Source organism: Neovison vison, chromosome 7, assembly GCF_020171115.1.
Source record: "Neovison vison isolate M4711 chromosome 7, ASM_NN_V1, whole genome shotgun sequence".
NCBI classification, from domain to species: domain Eukaryota; kingdom Metazoa; phylum Chordata; class Mammalia; order Carnivora; family Mustelidae; genus Neogale; species Neogale vison.
The window spans coordinates 28949962-28971412 of NC_058097.1; the positions used below are offsets into that span (position 1 = coordinate 28949962).

At 48.9% G+C, this 21451-nt stretch overlaps 1 long non-coding RNA gene across 3 annotated transcripts; it reads right to left on the reverse strand.

The window, feature by feature from the left end:
* Positions 1–1238: 1238 nt before the first annotated feature.
* Positions 1239–19957, reverse strand: LOC122913790. Of its 3 annotated transcripts, XR_006385744.1 has the most exons (5): positions 19882–19957; positions 12883–13056; positions 11527–11605; positions 7315–7454; positions 1239–1309 (listed from the first exon to the last, which is right to left on the reverse strand). It is a non-coding gene; the product is annotated as an uncharacterized LOC122913790 (long non-coding RNA). The 3 variants fall into 3 exon arrangements; XR_006385743.1 differs by lacking the exon at positions 1239–1309 and having other exon boundaries at positions 7168–7454; XR_006385745.1 differs by lacking the exons at positions 1239–1309; positions 19882–19957 and adding an exon at positions 19490–19602 and having other exon boundaries at positions 7168–7454.
* Between the last annotated feature and the right edge of the window lie 1494 nt (positions 19958–21451).

A 21451-nucleotide genomic window follows, 5' to 3' on the forward strand; every position in this document is an offset into this window, starting at 1 on the left:
GGCTAGTGCTTTGCTTTAGGGCAGAGCCAAGCTAAGGAAGAAGGAAGGTACGGGTGGAGGATGGGGAGGAGGAGGGAGAAGGCGGGGAGGAGGAATAGTAGGAGGGAGAGAGGAGGGTGAGGAGAAGGCCTAGGGAAGCAAATGGGGTTGTTTGGCAGGTTCGTTCCTCACAGAGGTGGGGGTGGAAATTTCTGGAACTCTCTGGAAGGTGGAGATCTATCTAATTCCTGGCCTGTTAAATCTGCCCTGAGGCAAAAGACCCACCACAGGCTTCTGGCTCGAGTTCATTCCATCCGGCCCTCTGTGGACTGCGGAGCAAAGGACGGCCATCACCCTACTCAGCTCAGGGGTAACCTCTCATTCTTTCTTCTAACCCTCTGCTGTTAAACAAACTTATCTGCTCAAAGGTGAACAGAAAGTGTCCTAACTTGACTGCTGACCGTCCCCATGTTCTCACCCTTTACTACGGGGCAAACACAGGGCCACCGACTGCAACCTGATTCCACCTCGAGAAACACAACCTGGTGTCCTATTAGCACGCTTATTTTACAGATGGGCAAACTGAGGCTCAAAGAAGCCACGTGCCCGCAGTCACACAGCATATAAAAACGCATCTGGAACTTATGCCCCTGTAGCTGGCCTCCAGAATCCATCCCCTTACCCTTCCTCCCAGCAGCTGTCCGGCCCAAGATGCAGAAACACGGCTTACCGGGAGACACCGCAAACTCGGGGCCTGCCTCTGAGCCCCACGGGGCCGGCAGCTTCCAGGTCAGAGGACGGAGGCCCACCCTGGGCACCCCCCCCCACACACACACACGCCCTGCTGCTCGGGGTAGTGCTGCCTCTTTTTTTTTTTTTTTTACAGGAAACATCTCAGTTAAATATGCAAGCGTGTTTAATTGCAGGGGCTCAGGCAACTTGTTTATCTTCCTTAAACACTGCCAGGGTGGCTCTCGTTTGTTATCTGGAGTGTGAAATGGAGGCTGACAACAATTAATACGTCCTCCAAGGCAGCTCGGCGGCTCTCTGACGGGAAGCTGTGTACTTCCGAGCAGGCCTGCGAGGAGGTGGCGGGCCCAGCCGTCACTCAGGATCCGGGGGTTGGTGGGGGGGGGGGGGGAGTGACAGCGGCAGCTGACGGCCCCTCCCGCCGCCTCCTGAGAGGCCCCCGTGATAAAGCGGCCCGCTTTGTGGTGTAATCAACTTGCTATACATGCATTACCTCCTAATGAGCGCCGTGTTTAAACAAGTGTATAGAACACATCTGTCCGGGCCTTGAGACTCGAGGCTGTGTGACCAATTTCAGCATCTGAAAGTTAAATTAATGGTAAAGGGTTTAATTGTGAGTAAACAATACCGCATTAAGGAGCAGTAAACACAGCAGTGGGGACCCACCGGCCGGCTCTGGCATCACAGATGCGGCCGCCTCCGTGTGACTGCTAATAGTCTCCCCCACCCGGACTCTCTGACAGTGTCCTGAAGCCCATTTGTCATCGAAATGGTCCGTCCCCTTCTCGAACATCATTCTGGCCCACGGTCCATTCCCGGGGCCTGTGGGGTCTGTGTTCGCGGGAAGGTGGGCAGACGAACCCGGAGGCTGGTGGGGAGGGCCTGGAGAAGTCCAGCTTCTCCACCCAAGCACAGAGCGCGCCCGGGGGGGGGGGGACAGACACCCCCCCGACTCCCGATACCCAGGCGACCCCGGCGTCTGTCCGGAGCAGCGAGTCCGCCTTCGACTCTGGGCTTCAATGACAATGCTTCCAAAACTGGTTTTTTAAAACACCCTAGGGTGTCTCCCATGAACAAAGGATGCCTCAAAAGCAAATTAAGTTCCCTTTAATTAAAGATCATAACATACGCCACAGAACATTCCGTCACGGTAGGGGGAAGGAAGAGACTGTCACATGAAATGAATAGGGCTCCACAACTCTACAAAATTAAGAATTACACCACGAGGACTCCGCACCTTCCTTCCCCGTGCGTTCTCGGCGACTGGCAACACCACCTTGGAAACTGAACTTGGCCATCAAAGTGTGAGACGGAAGAAGAGAACGGCGGGCGTCTCCCCCACCTGAATGTGCACAGAGTGAAGCCCTTGGCCTTGGGAAGGAGAAGAATACAGGTCAGGCACTCTCTGCCTTTCTCTTGCTCACCTCTGTCAGGCTGGAGACGGCTCAGGGGCCAGGTGCTGGGAAGGTTCTGAGGCTCATAAGAGGGCAGGGCGATGCTCTCCGGGGCGGTGGGTGGGGGGCGCATGGTGTCTCTCTCTGCACCTTAAACCCTCCCCACCTGGGAAGGCTTGCAGCTGGTAACTGAGGCTCCCAGAACTTTCCTCTCGTTTGCCCTCCCTGTATCCTGAGCAGAGGCGTGTGCCCTACAGCTCAGTCCCCATTGGCAGAACGCTGAATTGGGGGGTTGCTGGGGGGGGGACCTCAGCTCTGAATAGAGGAGCCCTGCCCCTGCTCTCAAGGTATGTGTGTTCCTCAAGGACCTCACAGAAAAGGGGGCTGGTGTCGGCCAAGATCGAACATTGAAGGCTCCAGGTTTCTGTTTCTCTCCCTTCAAATGGACAGGTGTGTGCTTTCCAAGACAACAGTCTCCCAGCGTCACATCCAGACTCCCAAGTCAGGAAGAAATCCAGGCTCTGCCACTTAACACCGCTTTGAGTCTCAAAGTCCCTCATCTGTGAAATGGGTTAATAACTGGGCTGTTGAGGGGATTGGCTCCAAGGGCCTTCAAGTCCATTAGTAAGGGGCTGTGAACAGCGTGTGGCCCAGAGAAAGTGCTCAGGAAATAACTGGGCGCTATTCTGACAGGTGTGATGGTGGCCCCTTTGCACACTAATCAAGCTGACAGGTAGGAAGAGTTCAAGGAGACCCAGGGCCACTGTCAGGTCTGGCCCACCTGGATCGCCAGGCTGCTGGGCTGGCCAGCCCATGGGTGTGCACTGAGCCTTCTTCTCTGCCTGCTGGGTCTACTTGTCTCCCCAGCCAAGAGCACACACTCCACACCCACTGGACACCAGTTGTGTGACATGAAGATCAACAGAGCTCTGTCCCCACCTTGGCCAGGCACACCTTCCGCACTATTCCGAAAGGCCAGGGCACCGTCCCCACAAGTAGTGTAAGTAAATCCTTGCCTCGTAAAACCAGCTCCTGGTCAAAAGTAGCCCTCGAGCTGCCAGTCAAGTTTGCTGAGCTGCATTTCTTAGAAAGTCTTCCCAACCCATTGGCTCATTTTGTATGTTCTAAATACAGATAACCTCACATCTCTACTTCTGAAACCGCTCGCCCGTGATTTTTTTTTTTTTAAACACTGAATGGTTTTCTATGTTTGTGTTGGGCAAATCTGTGTGCCCCTCAGAGACCCCAGGATTTCTAACTAGGCACTGGAAGGGGCCTTTAGGGAACTTGCCTGAAATGGTTTCAGGACCAACACTTGGCTGGGGATGAGGTAGAGAGGCTGGGCCTCTCCCTCCTTCCTCCACAGGCTACCCTTTTGGTGCCCACCTACAAAAGTCTGGCTCCTTCAAAGGATGCCCAGGAAATTATTACCTCACTTTGCCACGGAGATTGGGTAATGGAGTTTCATGCCCACTAAGACGGTGTTGCCTTGTCTCTGCTGTTGTCCCTTGGTTTAAAATTATTCCTGGTCTGACAAGCGTCTCCTCCTGTTCCATGTTTGACCACCAAGCCCATGACACAGAGATGAAGAGTGACCTGGTTGAGATATCTCATTTGTGACAAAGGACTCCTTCCGTGTTTCCAGGAATAGCCAGAACCAGAGCCCATCGCCCACCTAGGCCGGCCACCAATGCCACTACTTGCTGGTCCTACCTTCTTCTGGTCTCCAGAAGAAGGTGGACTGAGTCCAAGCTGGATTCTCAGTGATAACTTGTAGGCACACAACAGATGCTTCTAGTCTCTCAGAGATGGAAAGAAATTCAGAAACCCTCTCCTTCACTAACTTTTGCCAAACTTTTGCCTCTGCTCTGAAATTCTAACTTCCCATGAAATCTTCTGCAGAGCCCCTATCAAGACAAAAGGATCAGAGCCCTAAATGTCCTGACCTCAATGTCCCCCCTAATACCCCCTCACTCACAACCCAGCTCACATCAGCTGTGGTCTCTTATCAGAGAACAGGCTAAAAAAAATCATTGCACCTTATCTCATTTGTTTTCTGGCTGGTAAGACATGGCCCAGAGAAGTACATTGACTGGTAGAAAGTAACACAGCAATTAGCAGACAGACATCTTAAAACAAACCTGCAGTTGCCCTGGGATAAAATACAGACACATCCCAACACCATCATCCCCATGTACTCTGTGATCCCATCAAATAATGGGTCCCCCACCCCCTAGGTCTTGTCCAATGGACACTCTGTATACTTAATTTTTTTTTTTTTTTTTTTTTTTTTTTGAGAGAGAGAGAGAATCAGAGCCCTGGCAGGGGCAGTGTGGGGGACTAGGCAGAAGGAGAGGGAGAGAGAGAGAACCTCAAGCAGACTGCACTGAGCACAGAGCCTGATGCCGGACTGGATCTCTGGACCCTGAAAGCATGACCTGAGCCGAAAGCAAGAGTCAGATGTTTAACCTACTGAGTCACCCAGGTACCCACTGACATCCTGTATATTTTAAAGAGGAAAGAACCAAATTTCTGCCCCCATCTCCTTTAAAAAAACAAACAAACAAAACGAAAACAAAAACCATAGGCTGGAAATCCAGCCACCCACATAGGAAGGGAAAAGGTAACCCACTGAGGCAACAGATTCTCTTTTCCTCCCTCCTCTGTGACTTTAGTTTGCCTTGAAAGCCCATTTTCACCACTTATTGATTTTAGTTTTCTCCTGGTTTATGAATGACAGCTTGAATTAAGACAACGCAGGGTGAGAAGCCACCAGGCAGTGCTCGTGATATCCTGTGCTTCCTGACGGAATGCATCAAAGCCGTGGGGCCTCCTGCCCACCCCCTTCTCTGGAGGAGCGGCGGGCAGACAGACACCCCTCCACCCCACCCTGGCCTGGCCATCTGGCACGGGGTCCCGTGGAGTGAGAACGCAGTTCTGAGATGAGGCGAGAGGCGAGCATCCCCTCCCAGCTGCCCGTCCCGCAACCTCTTTATGGACAGAGATGTCCTGTTCACCGAAGGGGCTGTATGTCTGTCCATCAGCAGTTCCAGAAGAGACAAAAGATTCGGCCCTGCCTCTCCCTGCACCGGGCAGCAAACCCGAGCCTGATCGCCCTGGTGCTTCCAGACTCGCACTTGCAGAGAGCAAACCCACCAAGGCAGCTTTAATTTGCTGAGTTTTCTTCGCCTCGAGGCTTCTCACCTTGGACAACCTTTTGACAGAAACGCCAGTTAGCACCCCCTCAGAAGTCGCATTGGTGATGTAGCCTATGCCTTAATCTGTACTGTTAACTCAAACAAAACAGTGAAACACAAACCGTTGAGCCCAGGAATTCTGCTTTTCCCAATCCATGAAGAATATCACTGGGTAAGTACATCGGTTTATATAAGGACCTCTAGTGCAGCCCTGTTTATAACTGACCAAAGTGGAAACATGGGAAACATCTAACAAGAGCAGATTGGGTAATATCCTTTGAAAAATCGATGTGATTAAATCCTAGGCAGTCATTTAAAATAAGGAGGATGGACAGTATTTACATGGAAAGATGTTTATAATATAATTGTTAAGTAAATAAGAAAATTAACAAATTAACCACTTAAATATATATAGTCTCATTCTTGGAGGGGAAAAAAAAAACACACACAACTTCCTAGAGATGTTCCTATTGTTATTTGCATGGCAGGGAAGGAGAAATGAGGCCAGCCAAAATGTTAAGATTTGAGGAGGTCCCAATTCCCTTCTGAACGATTTCAGGATGGATTCATTTATAATCAGGGAAAAAATGATAAAGCTATTTTCGTGGGGAGTAGGTAGGGCTGTGTGGGCCAAAGAGATGGCCAGGAATAGTGCTCCAAGCTGTCTAACGTCACCCGAAGAGAGTTCCTGTCATGTCATATTTGGAACAACACAACCAATGCAGGGCGTGTCCTATTCTCTGGTATCTTCCAGTAGCCAGTGGGAGGCCCTGCACAAGTTAGACTAATTTAGAAAGCCCATTCCCACAGTCACTTTGGACAGCAGGAGGTTGATGAGAGTTTTTTCTTTGGACCAAATAGGCAGAGAAGACAGAGGCCCAGAGAGAGAGTCTGACCCAACACCACGGTATATCAAGAGCAGTGCCCATCTCCATGGCCTCACCATCTTCCTAAAGCCAGAGATCCAATCCTGCATGACAGTCGGACTGAAAGAAGACCTCCCCAACTAGGAAGCTCCCAAGAAGATATTTTTAACCCATTTTGGGGTCAGGGATAAATTTGGTAATCTCATGGAAGCTATAAACCTCTCTAAGAAAATACACGTAAACACAATTGTGCACACAGTGCAGAGAGCTTATGGGTCATCATGGACCTTCTGTGAGTGACTCCGGACCGGGAGTCAGGAGGAGGCTCTGCTCTGGGGGGACCGGTCTCCACTTTAGGTCTCCATTTTAGTCTCCAATTCTGACAATAAGCGCTTGCCTGCCCACTTCCCACACCTTCACGTCCAGCACCAAGTTCCAGACTCCCACAGGACAGGACCTGTCCTGTCTCTGGGCTTCCCCGGAGCAGGCCATGTAAGGGCCAACAGGGAGGGGGAGATGATGGAGAGGCAGTGAGCTGCAGTGGAGGTGGCCAACCCCCACCCCCAAAACACCTTCTGTTCTAATAGGAAGGCCGCCATCTTGTCACTCCACAGCTGCCTGACGGGACTTCCTCGGGAGCAAGAGCATCTTACAGGGTTTTGCAAGGATGTTAAAGAGGGCAATTAAAAGGAAGCACAAGTCAGACCTCACACACGATCCTTCCAGATCGGAGGCCCTGCCTTTCTGATCCTCTCAGCTGGTACAGAATTGAGGCCAGCAACAAAAGGTGTTAATAGCCTGATGAGGAACCCATGCTGATAGATGACCCATTATGGTGATCGCTCTTGTGCGAATGGCAAATAGGTTTGATCAATTAGATTTTAATGTAAAGTGGGGCCTGGGGGAGAAAAACAGCAACCAGGAGAGGGAAGACCCTTTGTTACTAATGTGTCTGGAAAAAGCACTTAATTGAGGTCATAATAATATTAGCAGTTCTCATCATCAATAATTCAGCCTTATTTATTACTACCCTATAAAGTCCTGTCAGGTGGGGAATGTAGGGGGCTTTTGTTAGAGACGGGATGCATGGGGGTAGTGACTTTCTCTCTCTCTCTCTCTCTCTCTCACCCGCTGCAGCTGCTGGGCCTCAGAACATCCAGGCTTCTCTCGTTCTCAAAATACTTTTTAGCCACACTCTCCCTATAGGTCGAAATGGGAGACAGAAGACAAATTCACCTCCGGCACGATGTACCCATCTGCCGTCCTCCCTGATTCAAAACAAAACAAAAAAAAATTATTTTTTAATTTTTCTTCAAAAAGGCAACTAATTCTGCTTCAGAAACCTGTCAGGAGAAAAACAATTTCTAGTCCCGCATGATTTAGTACCCTAAAGAATAACATAAATTCTGCCTTTTCACATACTTTCAGTCACCTGTGGTTTGTTATCTTTTAAAGCAAAAGAGAGAGCGCGCGCGCGTGTGCTAAACGCATGTATAATTGTACAATTAAAGATGCTAGCTCCAGTGTTAAAATTTAAAATGTATTAGTCTCATAAAACCGCCTCATTAGTCTCCGTGTCTTAAAGGACATACTTGTCCATAATGAGGCGAACGCAGGAAATGGTGCAGGGGTGAGGACAAGGGGAAGGAGGAGACATTTGAGCCGGCTGCCATTTCATTTTTCAGAAAGGGGGAGGAAAAACACTTAATAAAGATAATTGGGCTGGTAGTGCCTGTTCCCATCTGGAATCTTAACACAGACAGACCCCAGGGCAGACGATCGGTCATTAACCAGGAAAATAACCTATTTGGAAGGGATCCGTTTGTTTTATAAATGATGCCCCACTTTAGAACAGCTTAACCACGCTCATAATAAAAGTTCCTCGAAACCCCAGCCAGGGGATGTTGCACACGTATTGATCCGGCTTCTGCTGGTAATGGCTGGATGTGGCTTCCGCTCCGCTCGCGGGAGAGAGCTTTTGAAGTTTGGCTTCTCCTTTTTTTCTATTTTTTTTTTTTTTTTTTAAGTCTAAATAGAATTTAAACTGCCCTTCGGTGATCAGTGGCTATTAGCGGTGTGAGTTAGGAAACAGGGAGTCATGGGGTCAGGAGAGTTGGCCCAGGTGGAGGATGGCGTGGGGGAGGCGAGACCCCCTCCTCCCAGCGCCAGGGAGAAGAGAGGTCAGCTCGGAGCTCAGCTGCCTTACAGGGTGGAGGGGAAACGGATTGCCGGATTGCCGCAGCGGGGCAGAGAGAAACAAGGCCTTAGAAGAATTCACCCCGCCCTCCCCCCAGCCTGGTCCCTGTGCTCCCCAGATACACAGACACACATGCACACCCATGCATGTGTGCGCACGCACACACACACACACATATACACATACAGCCATGCACACGTGCACACACACACACACGCACAGACAGGGCAGAAGCAGTCGAAAAAGTCATTCATCAAAGCTGAACTAGGATTGTACAGATCAAGGCAGTGAGGAGAAGCCCCAGCGCCTGCTCCGACTGCCCCAATGGTAAAGACAATGGGGAGCGATTATTATAATTAGAAATAAGGTTTCAGTGGCAAAGCTCCTCTGATGCACTATTTCCAGGAAAGGTTGCATAGCTGCTTAGGAGGGCGTGTGAAAGCGGGGTCTTCCGAGACAAAGGGAAACGGGGAGGAGGGGACAGAACCTACGTGCAACCTGCCTTTTAAGGGAAAGGAGGAATCTGAGCTCTGAAGGGGCCAAGTCTCCACAGTGTTCCCCACTGGGGGCAATTCTGCACGCTCCCAGCCCCCTGCACCCGCCAAGGGATATTTGGCTTCCCCTTCAGTTTCACTGGAGAACGTGTTCCAGAAAAACATCTTCCTTCAAAGTTGCTCAAGAACCATTTCCAAGCATCACTTCCTTAAGGCATTGGTCTCTGCCTGGCAGCTGAAGGGAAAGAGGATGAAGGACACGGGTGTCCCTGATGGCTCCCCTGGGCCACATCTCCATGGCACCTCCTACAAAGGGGTCGGATACGTGTTCTGCCTCCTAGGGTAATCAGGAGGAAACGGAGGCAAAGTTTAGTTCAGGACCAGGCATGGATTAGGCGCTCAGAAAGGAATCTGAGGAGATAGAAATAGAAAAAGAGGTGAGGAGACCAGACACAGAGACGGAGATGGAGACAGAAGTGGTTGGGCGGGTGGGAGATGGATTCCAGCAGGGGCGGGCACCACGCTAGCAAAGATGGCTGCCACCCCCAAAGCCCATGGGTGTCCATCACCCATCAAGGGATGGCTGCCATTTTCTAAGCATGAAGAATAAAGCTCATGCACAAAGCTCTTTAAAATGATCATCCCCATCACCTACAAAGCTAAACTGTGTGTCTGAGCAAAGCCCCCCTTCCACCTTTCCCCTCCCTTCTCTACCTTGATTCTGGAGAGAAGGGGGAGGGTGGGGCACGGCCTTACCGAATTTCTCCCTGCATGCTCCACTGTTTCCTCCTGACAGCGTTTGACTATGCTTTATTATTTCCAGCAAAGCCCTTATCATTTTCAATGTGAATTTCAAATCACACTGATCCAGCCCTTCTTAGCTAAAGTCAGCTTTATCAACCACAAGAGATGTGGGATTTGAGAGAGATCTAAGTAAATTCACATTGTTTGGATAAACTCATTCAGAGAGCTCAACAAATCAAAGCCGAAATGGATATGTATTCCAAAGAGACTCAGACAGCCGGGGGGAAAAAAAAAGGAAAAAAAGTTACCATTAACATTTTTATTTCTTAAAAAAAAAAAAAAAAGAAAAAACAACACACATCGCAGCCCCTTTTTAATGAGTGTGTTCACAACCTCTTTTTGAACCATTACCAGGGCTCCCTAGGACAGCAGGTGAAGCGACAGGAGCCGTGTGGTTAATGACAGCAGAAGCGAGATCCTGGAGAAAACCACATTGCCCACCCCCCCACTGCCACCTCCCAACTTTGGTCAGCGAGACCGCTATCAAATATGGTAATGGGTGAATTTATGCATTATCCCATAATTTAAGGAACTGTGTATCATGTATATTTAAAACTATTTCTCTATAGTTTTAATTATCTCAGTCTGCAGGGGCAGAAAGAAAAAAAAGCAGGCAGCTCCCTTGCCTGAGACCGAAATGAAAGCATTTGCCTGCTGACAGCTAAGATGTCTGTCCTAGCTGGTTGAGATTTCCTATGAAATTTGCATTGGAAAGGCAGCTTTAAGTATACTTAAAATAAAAAGGGGGCATTTGCATCTAATTTGCTACACTTGCAGTATTAGAGTTTTATCTGAATAAAGACACGTCAACTGGATTTATATAGTTAAGCAGCTAGCTGGGAAAGTCAACACCGAAAACATCAGCTAAATTCAACCAAGTTGGAGAGCAGCTAATAGTATTTACAAGTTTGGGGTTTGTGTTGCTGTTTGGTTGTTGATTTTTCCCCCCATTCTACGGATGACTTTAAACCTGTAGCAAATTATCTTCTTTTCACACACATTGGGTAATGATAAGGTTTTAATGAAAGGCATCATTAGAGATAGGCTCCTGCTCTCCCCTCCAACACCACTGCAATGTGTGCTTATACAATGGAGTGCTTATAAAATGTGATGTCATGGTGAATCCTGGCGGTTGGGGACTCAGGCAGTTTTGAGTCCTGACTTGGACACTTACTGGCCACGTGACCTTGGGCAAACACCTGCTTAGTCTTAGTTTCTTCATCTGTAAAATGGGGATCCTGAGAGTTGTCATTCATCCCGGGTCACCAGGGCTATGCAGTCTTGGGAGCTACATTAAGATGCCCCAGCAAGGGCACCTTCTGCAGGAAATCCAGCCCCTATCTGCTTGGTGAGCCGGGGATGTCCGTACCCACTCAGGAGGGAGCAGCCTTTTCTAATCCACACACAGGTGCTACATGGCCAGCAGCCCCACCAACCTTGCAGGGAGGTGATGAGCTTTAAAATGAAATGAAAGAGGGCACCTGGTTGGCCCTGTCCATGGGGCCTCCAACTCCTGGTTTCGGCTCAGGTCGTGATATCGGGATCCTGGGATTGAGCCCCACGCTGGCTTCTGTGCTCAGGAGGGAGTCAGCTTCTCTGCCTCTCTCCCTCTCCCTCTGGCCCTCCTTTTGTTTATTTGCATGCTCTCTCTCTCTCTCTCTCAAATAAATAAATAAATCTTTCTAAAAGATTAAATGGCATATAGGCTAAGCACTTGAGTAGCATCAAGCACATAGGAAATGTCCAAAGAATGCCAGTTTGATGACAATGGTGATAGTGAGGCTCAACAATGAAATGGAATCCAGCTGATACACTGGAGGGAGAGTTTTGGCAGTCTTCACTCACCTTGAAGATGCCGCTGTGCAGACCTGTCCCATGGAGATCGGGCTCTGGTGTGATCCGTCCCAGGTGATTCTCTCCGGCTCTGCAGACCAACCACATGATGCCGGCAGGGGTGGCCCTGATGCCTTTTTGATTTGGAATGCATTTCCCCTCAACACCCTTTCCGCAGCTGGCTGGGGTGGGTGGCGGGGAAGGGCAGTAAATCCCAGGCTTTTGGCACAGCCTCAGACAGCTGGGACCAGATTCCTGCACGCTGGGAGGCCCCTTCGGTGGCCACCTTTCCTTCTCTCCCAGCATCGAAGGAAACACCCTCTCAGGGAAGGAGCACCATACCCCCTGCATTGGCCTTCCTGCCTCACCATTCCCTGAGAAGCCCACCCAGCCACGGCCTTGAAAACTCCCCAGCAGCATCTCCAAGGAACTGGACCCCTAGGGCTTTCCACCAGGAAGCAAGGTGCTTAGGCCAGTCTCGTGGGATCTCCACCCCTGAGGCTCCCTCCTCCACCCCTTCCCTTGCCTCAGAGCAATCCTGGCTTCCAACCAAGGCTTTTCTACTCACTCCCTGGGGGTACTGGGGCAAGTCTCATTCCCACCCTGAACCTCGGTTTCTTCATCTGTAACATGGGAGTAGAAAGGCTACCTGCTTCTTAAGTCTCTTGTGGTACCCAGTAGCTGGGGGCAAATCACAGAGAAGGGGACGAGGCCATCATATGCCGACCCCCACTGGGCAGAACAGGGTCCCGCTGCCCAGCCACAGACCAATGGCCAAAAGTCCTGTTGCAGCCTACCGAGCCGGGAGCCCGTCTATCCATTTCAGGGACGGGTCAGAGAGCCACTGGCCAATGCAGATGTCTGAATGGATGGGAAGAAGGGGACCACCCACCTACGTATGACTGCCAAAGCCTGCATCTGGGTGCACTGGCACACAGGCTGCAGGTTTTAACGTTTTAGCAGGAAAAACAATATTAAAAGTGTTTCCAGTGTCAATGAGCAAGCTCCCTGGGGCCAAGGAGGCAGTGTCCCCCAGATGGTGGCTTCCTCATGGCCTTCACTTCCAGTCTTACACTCAGGAGTGTGTCATCCCCAAGCAACAGAATGACATTTCCGAACAGAACACGGAGCGTCTCCGAGGTGGTGTGTGAGGGGGGTGAACCCCCCAGGGCAAGGATAAGCATACCTGTTTATCTGGAAAGGGAGCTCGGGAAGCACTGTGAGGGGGTGGGGAGGTGAGACGGGAAGGGAGGAAAGTCTGTCCAGAGCGGCTTCGGGAGCAGGACCCCAGTGGGTAACTGGGGGCTCAAGCGTGCTGGGCAGCTTCTGAGAGGCTGCAGGAAGACACCACAAAATGGGGGTACTTACCCAGCAACTCCCATGCCTCACAGGTTGAGGGCATTCCCTGGGGCTTGACTTCTCAGGACTATTCCCCCTGGGGCCATGAGGACACTCAGGCAGAGACACTCAGCCATTGGTGAGCATGAGAAGTGACTGCGAACGACCTCTCAGATGTCTGCCGCACGCACTCCACCTGGCATTCTGCGGAAACAACCAGGATTACCCCATTTTGCAGATGGAGAACCTGCATCAGGTTCAGGCTCAGGCTCACAGGCATGCATGCAGAGAAGTGAGAGAGCTAGAACTCGAGCCCCATCATGGCCAACTCCAGAGCCTACGCCCTGCCTGACCTCCCCCACCCCCACCCAGGGGGTACAGGTCCAGCCCCTGTGAGCTCGAAACAGTGCAATGAAAAATAATGTAAGATACAAGAGAACATTAATGGGAGTCAAAAAGCAGAAAAAAAAATCAAAATCAAAATAACTTCTGCTCATTCCTGCAAAACAAGCGCTTGGCACAGAGCGAATGCCCAACAGGGGTTAGTGTCTATGTTTCTAACTTTGCTGACAAATATACAAATAATCTCCCTTTAGAGAAACAAAGGCAGGAGCTCAGAGGACTTGGAGACTGGCACGCTCCTTCCCAGCAACCAGAACAGCTACAGAAGAGATGAAGAGATGCCCAGATACTGGTACAACCCCATCCACCCAGCACTGGACACCCCAAGGGAGTGCAGAGCCAAGGCCAGGAGAAGCTGGAGGGGGCTGCTCCCTGGGGCCCACAGGCTAGATTGTGCAGTTGGGTGGGGAGAGATAAGAAAAGGGACAGAGGACACTCGGAGGAGGAGGGGACACTCCATGGGAATATTCCCTGGGTGACTCTAGAAGCCTACTTATGAGCTACCCTCAAAAAGCCTCCCTTTGTAATAGCTTAATGGCCTGGAATGTTCCATCAGCCAAGTTTTCTTCCCCTGGCATGTCTTCCCAAGTCTGAACTGGCCCATTTATAATATCTGAAGATGCCTGATTCAGCAAATGGCACTTTTCTGGGTGGCCATCGCCACCTCGCAGAGAAGCCGACGAGCCTGTCTGATTCTGTGTCCAGCCTGGATGCCGAGCCAAAGCACTAGAGTCTCCAGGGCGCTGTAAACATCACCCTCGGCAACCGAGACGTTCCTCTCGTGTGCTTGCTCCAGAGGCCCAAGGACCCAGCATGAACCCGAAGACATCTGGGGTGCTGACTTCAGCAAGTCCACCCCATTACAGACATGGACACTAGAGCCCCACAGACCTGGGCTTGAATCCTGCCTCTGCCATGTGCTGGCTGGGCAGCACCAGCTGTGTTGCCGACCCTCTCTGCGTCTCTAATTCCTCATCTCTAAATTGAGGGTATTTGGTTACAAGGGAGTGTTTCTAGGACTAAGTGAGAGGCTGCATATTAAGAGCTCATTTGCCTGGTCCAGTATAATGACAGAATAGATGTTTTAGGAAAAAATTTCCTGCTACATAACACACATTCACACACACACACACACAAAAGATGCTGCATAAAATATTTTGTAAGAAGGCACTTTTGGGTCTAATGCATAAATGAGATGGCAAGAAAAGCAAATGAAATCCTTGGAAACCAGAAACAACCAGAATGTTCCAAAGCAGACAGAAAGTAGCATGGACTAGTGTTGGCCCTAACACTAGGGCCAGCTGCTAACACCTGGTAGATGTAAGCTTTCACTGGAAAGGGGTTCTGGTGTGTGGAGCAGCAAAGACAAGGCTTGGGACCCGAGCAAGGTAGCTGTTTAGACTGGTGACCCCTGAAAGGTGGCCTACTCAGTAAGCGAATTAGGACAAAAAATATCACCCCATATCACAATAAAGCTGTTACCGAAAACAACTTGCCATCCCACAGAGGAGAGACCGTGGAGGTTTTCTTACCAGTCTCCTCCAAGAACTTAGTCATGAGCCTAACTTGGGTGTCAAGTAGGAATCCATTCACCAAAGTTATATATATGGTGCAAAAAGCCCTCTGCCAACTTTTTTTTTTTTTTTTTAAGTGGTCCCATGTTGGTCATTAATCAGGAAGACTGGCAGAAGCAAATGCAAGTTTTCCCTAGAGTACTGCCCCACATACTTGGACTCAAACCATTCCTATAGGCAAAGAGCCAAGACAACATGACTTTATAAGAAAAACTCACAAAATCACAAGGAAACAAACCACCATGAGGAGAAGGCCTGCAAATCTGTACATACACGAACAAAGAGAAACAGAACATAAAACCAACCATGTCTAGGACATTTTTAGAACTAAATGAGATTTTAGAAGTAGATTATACACACAACACCACTGATGGATCTTAAAAACATATGACTGAGTAAAAGAAGTCAGATGCAAATGGCTTCATATTGAGTTGTTCCATTTAGGGAAAGTTGAAAACAGCCCAACCCATCTATGGTGGGAGAGGTCAAAAAGTGGTTTCTGTGGAGAAGAAGGTGGGTGAGATAGGAAGGGAGTTAGGAGCTTCGCAGGTGCTGGTCAGCCTCTGATTATTCACATGGGATGGTTGTGTATTATAGTCACTCCGTGAAAATTCATCACTCCATAAATCTATGATTTCTGCACTTCCCTCTATTTAATTTATATTTCTATTTAAGCAAGGAAATGGGTAACTTAAATAAATTAGACACAACATAAGGGGAAATTAGTGAACTGGAAAACAGGTCTGAAGGAATTACTCAGACTATAACACAGTGAGAACAGAGGTGGAAAAATTAGAAGAGAAGAGTTAAAAACCTGGGAGAACAGAGGGAAGGGTCTAGTATACATCTAATCTGAGTTTCAGGAAGAGGGGATAAGATACCACAGGGGACATAATATTCAATTAGGAACAGTTGAGAATTTTCTGTATTTAATAGAAGTCACCCATCTTCTCATCTTGGTCTTTTTGGGCTGTTGTAACAAAACATCATAGACTGAGTGCCTTATAAACCAACATGCATGGCTCACAGTTCTTAAGGCTGGAAGTCCAAGGTCATATTGCTGGCAGATTCTGTATCTGGTAAGAGCTCACTTCCTGGTTCATAAACCATTGCCTTCTCACTGAGGCCTCACATGGTGGAGGTACTGAGGTGGGGCCTCTTTTGTACGAGTACTAATTCTGTCTGTGAGGGATCCACTCTATTGATCTGATTACCTTCTAAAAACCCCACCTCTTATACCATCACATTGGGCATTAGGTTTCAACATGCAAGTTCTGTGGAAATGAAAACAGTTATTCACCTGTTTAACACCTCATATTCAGGAATCCCAAGCCAAAAAAGTAAATAAGCATCCATGTCTGAACATATCTTAGGGAAAGAACATCAAAGACAAAGAGAAGTTCAAGAGCATCTTGAAATAAAAGGAATGTTACCTACAAAGGACCAGCAACTAAAATAATAACTGACTTACCAGTAACAATATAGTTACAGCACAGAGCAAGCATTTAATAAATGGAAGCTATCATTGTTAGTGCTGGTAAAAACGACAATAGTGGAAAAGTATTCAAATCTCAGCTCTGCCATGGTCTTACTTGTGTAATCTGGAGGAAGTCATCTAACTTTTTAAGAACCTTGGTTTCCTTGTCTTAAAAATAGGGTTTTGGGATGCCTGGGTGGCTCAGTCGGTTGAACTCTTGATCTCAGCTCAGGTCTTGACCTCAGGGTCATGAGTTCAAGTCCCACATTGGGCTCCATACTGGGTATGGAATTTACCTAACTCAACAATAACAACAACAATAGGGCTTTGGCAAAGCTGAAATGAGGTAATACAAGTCAAATATTTGGCACGTAGTTATTGTGAAAATTATGTTGGTTACAAGATCAACACCCTGTTGTCCAAAGTAGAAGAGTCAAGTTCATCTCAAATTATTCCCAGAGGCTACTACCCCAGGACTCTCACTTGAAAAGTCCATTTCTTCTCTAACAATAGAAAATTGACCTGAAAAATGGCCGCTAAGGGCAGACCTATGCAGAATCTTCAAGAAAAAAAAAGGTAATGGAGACCCATTCCTCACACCAGTCCCAGCCTACTTCCATTTCTGGAGACAACCCTCCCTACACACCCACACCCTCAATTTGTCCATCAGATGAAACATGAACCCAATAATTGTCCTTACAAGTGTATTCTGCTTGTCACTCCAAAGTGACAACATGTAATCACAGTGAGATGTCACAGAGACTTTGCAAAGTTAGCAGAGCAGGACGAGAATCAGAGATTCAGAAGGATGAATGGTTTGCCCTGGCAAATAGCACACATACATGGCGGGCAAAGCTTGAATCCAGCTTGACTCTGGCTCACCCCACTGTCTCCCATCTGGGGCCTGGCCATGGACTTCAAAGCTCTCCCCCACATCTTGAAATAAATGGCTCTCTCTCATCATTCATATCTCAGCTCCCAAGTCCCCTTCTCAAAGGGATCTTCCCAATTCGTTCTCTACTGCTGCCCCCTTCGCACTTCCAAGATGGGACTCTCCATCATTCCTAGTTACCTACTATATTGGTTGTCCACTTTGTTGACTGCCTTTATTCACCAGAGCATTGCCCAGTGCCTACCAGAAGACATGGCATGTGGGAGCCAGCCCATAAACGTTTGTGAAGTGAATAAATTTAAGTCAACTCTTAAAATTGAGTGAGCTCATTTATGCTGTTACCTCTAATTGGGTATACAACTATGCCATCACTGAACAGGGGTAAAAATACTTATATACATACATACCTACATATTTTTCCTTGTAACCCTTGGCCACCCACGCAGAGAAGCACTCACAGGACAGAAAGCCCCGGATGAATAAAAAAGAGAACAGTTCTTGAACATGACCATGTGTCTCTCCTGCGTGCTGCCCTTTCTCACTCTAAGCCATTCCTGGAAAAGAAGAACCTAGACCATGAGGAATCAGAATTAATCCATCCCTAGGAGTCATCTCTCACCTCCACGTCCTCATTCAATTACATGAAGACAATGAACAGGGGTGCGTTCCCACCTGGTGACTGCCTTTTAGAAAGCTTCCTCCTGCTTATCTACCTTTGTTTCCTGGCTGCAGGACTTTGCTGAGTCCCATCGTCTCTGGATGGTACACAGGAGGGTAGAGAAGGGAGGCGACTGAGGAAGGAGGTGGAAATACATTGAAACAAAAAAAAAAGAGAGAGAGAGAGAGAGAGCGGGAAAGAATGAAACAGTGTAAGGTTGGTCACACATTTGTCATTAAGGCAAAGCCGAATCCCAGTGTTTGTGTGAGGTAGAATTATCTCATTCTTTTAGCCTGTGAGTCTCTGTGATCCACCAGTCAAGTATGTGATTGGATTTCGGCTCAACAAAACCTTAAATTACACACCTATTGTGCTTGAGCTAAGCCTAGTTTCACAGTGGTGGAGAAGGCTTCTCCCAGCCTCCTTGGCAGTGTTCGATCCTGCGCCTGCTCTAGGTGGCTGGCTGATGAATGAGTAATAGGATTAGAGTCTCATCTTCAGCCACATGGTAATTGTCATGTTGGGTGCAGGGACAAAGGCGGCGTGATGGATAGGGCCCGCAGAATGCAGGTGGGCCTGTTCCCCCATATGGGCCCACTGACATCAGATGGACAGGCCGAGGACTTCAGGGAAGACCGGGCCATGTCCTGGGAAGAGGCCGGCTAGCTTTTACCAAAGGTGTCGTAGGGTCGGTAACCATGTTGGGCACCTTTAATAAAAGCCAGCTGGCCTGAACATATCTACGTTACTGAATGTGCAGAACTGCTTCCTGAGGTGTGGGAGGGGCCATCTTTGTGGTTTTTTCCTGCCTAACATCTATTCCCCACTTCTGGATACAGGACCCTCGTTTTCATGGGAAACCAAGCCATCCCCACTTTCAGAGGAAGCTTCTGGTGGAACTAACTCTACCTCCAGCTCCTGGGGAGGTCATGAGACCAAGCTCATCAGAGACCCTGGCATCCATTGTAGAACTGTGGTCAGGAACCCCCAGCAACAGGCATGTTTGTTCCATGGGGGCAGCAAAAAGGCAGAACCTGAATAAGTGGGGGCAGTAGGAAAAGCAGCCACCAGGGGACATAAAGGAAGGCAGTGGAATTTGGAAAGATGGGGCCATGTTTTCTCTTTCTACCAACACCTCTACCTCTAAGACTAGGGTCAAGTCCACCCATTGAATTTCTCAGCAAATAAAAGCTAGTGAACACCCCCTTGGTCTCAAGAAAACTTGACCTGGATTCTCCATCCAAGTGAAGTCTCTCATACATTTTACAAACGAGGAATCAAAGGTCACAGCCGTCGGGCCAGCAACTCAAAGGTCACACAGCTCATAAGTGGCAGAGCTGGGATCACCCAGCCCTTTTGTTCCAAGCCCTGCTGGCTTTCCCACATACTGCCCATCTCTGCCAGAGAGCTGTGGAGGGCCCAAAGACTCTGATGTCATGAGGGAAGCCAAAACTAGGAGCCTGGGAGACCCAGGGCACATTTTGAGGTGAAGAAGACCAGGACCTGGTTTCCCTTCCTGTCTGGCCATTGCCCACATTCTTTCTCCCTCTGGGCTAAGGTCCACAGAGGTTTCCAGTGATGAAATTAACAAAACCTTTGGAGACAGACAGACCTAAGTTCAAATTCTGACTCACCAGTTTCTTCCAGTTAAGTGACTTTGCACAAGTCTCTTCTCCTCTCCAACATAATTCATCAGGCCTTTCTGGAACTGCTGACCCCGGGGTTGTTTTAAGCCACGATCCGCAGCCTGCTGCTTCTACAACACAAGCTTTGGCCCCTCCCACCCACTCCCACCAGCCTCTTTGCTCTGTTTACAGGAAAGAGCACAGCTGATCCTGCTGTCCCCATCTATGACAAAGAAATAAGAATACCTCCCCCTTATGGTGACTCTGAGGATTAATCAGATAAAATATAAGTGTCTGTTATGCTTTCTGGCTGCAAAGAACAGAAAAACCCATTTACTGTGATTTAAATAAAAGGAGGTATAATTTTCTTGCATCACAAGACATCAGGAGTAGATAGTTACCTGATTAGCTCAGTATCTCAGTATCTCTATAATCCACTAGGCTTTCTTTTGCCTTACGGTCACAAGGTGGCTGCAGCAGCCCAATGGCAGAACTCTCAGGAGAGAAGTCTTCCATTCCCACATCTTTTTTCAACGAACACCCAGCACACTTCCCCTTAGGCCTCATTGGCCAGCACTGGATCACATGATCCTTTGTTGCCCGGCCCACTTTCCTTTACACCTCATTGGCCAGCACTGGATCACATGATCCTTTGTTGCCCGGCCCAGTTCCCCTTACACCTCCCTGGCCAGACTGGGTACCCCTAGCTGCAAGGGATGCTGGGAAGACAAACCTGTGGGAAAAGAGAATGAGGTGCTTCTTGAGTGGCTTTGCCAATCTTTCTTTATCCTCTGGTCCTCTAGTAACAGGAACAAGGAGGAAAGTGACCTCCAAGGAGACAGTCCCTAGGAGTTACCAGATTATATAAAGTGCTCTGGGCAGAATCTGGCGTATATAAAATATTCCGTAACTGGAAGCATTATTATTATTGTTATTATCGTCACACTCAATGTTCTGCTGATCTTCCAGAAAAGGGCCTCCTTGCCACCCTCACCCGTCCTCAGTGCCAAGCTTCAAGAAGGACAGCACCTCTGGGCTTCCAGCTCTGCCTGCCCTCCTGCACCTGCCAGGCCACCAGGAACAGACAGCTAGCTCATGCTGGAAGGAGGCTCATCTGTTTCGTAGCTGCTCTGTTCCTCGCCACAGAAAGCAACAGTCACAGCATCCTCTGCAGAGAGAGACCTGAAGCTGACCGATCCCGCAGAAGGCAAATTTGGGAAGTCAGCCTCCACAGGAGAAGGGCTTAGGGGGTGCGACAGCCTTTCTGGGAAGGCTGTCCTCAAGGTTGTTCACAGCCTGCTGCTTCTCAGTGTGAGCCCCGGCCCCTCCCACCCATTCCTCACCAGCTCCTTTGTCTTGTTTACCAGAAAGGCTACAGCTCATCATCACCCATCTATGAAAAGCCTGAGGGTATGACACCAAGTCAGTTCCTTCCTGGAACATACAGAATAGTGGCTCAGCTCCCAGTCCCTCCACGCTCCCTGGGTCCGCAGGGATGGGCACTTTCAGTCATCAGTTCTGTAATTCACTGGATTTCATTCATTCAGGCAATCCTATATTCAACAGAAAGTTCGGAGTGCCTTCTGTGTCTCAGTGCTGGGGTTACAAGCCACTAAGTAAACCGCCACATGCTGCTTTCAATCAGCTTGCCTAACCCCTGCCTGGGGAACAGCCCCCAGATCTCCTAAGGATGTACCAGGGACACTCAACACACCCATTCTTCCTCCCGCAACTCGGGCTCCTGCAGGGCTTCCTAATCACAAGCCATTGCCTTGTCCATATCCGCAGACTTCCACTTCACCTCCACTAGGATAACTGTACTAAAAAAGACAGACAATAACAAGTGCTGGCAAAAGCGGGGGGACGTTGGAACCCCCATGCGTCGCTGGTGGGAATGGAAGATGATGCGGTCACTTTGGAAGTCATCTGGAAATTACTCAAAGATTAAACACAGAGTCATCCTGTGACCCA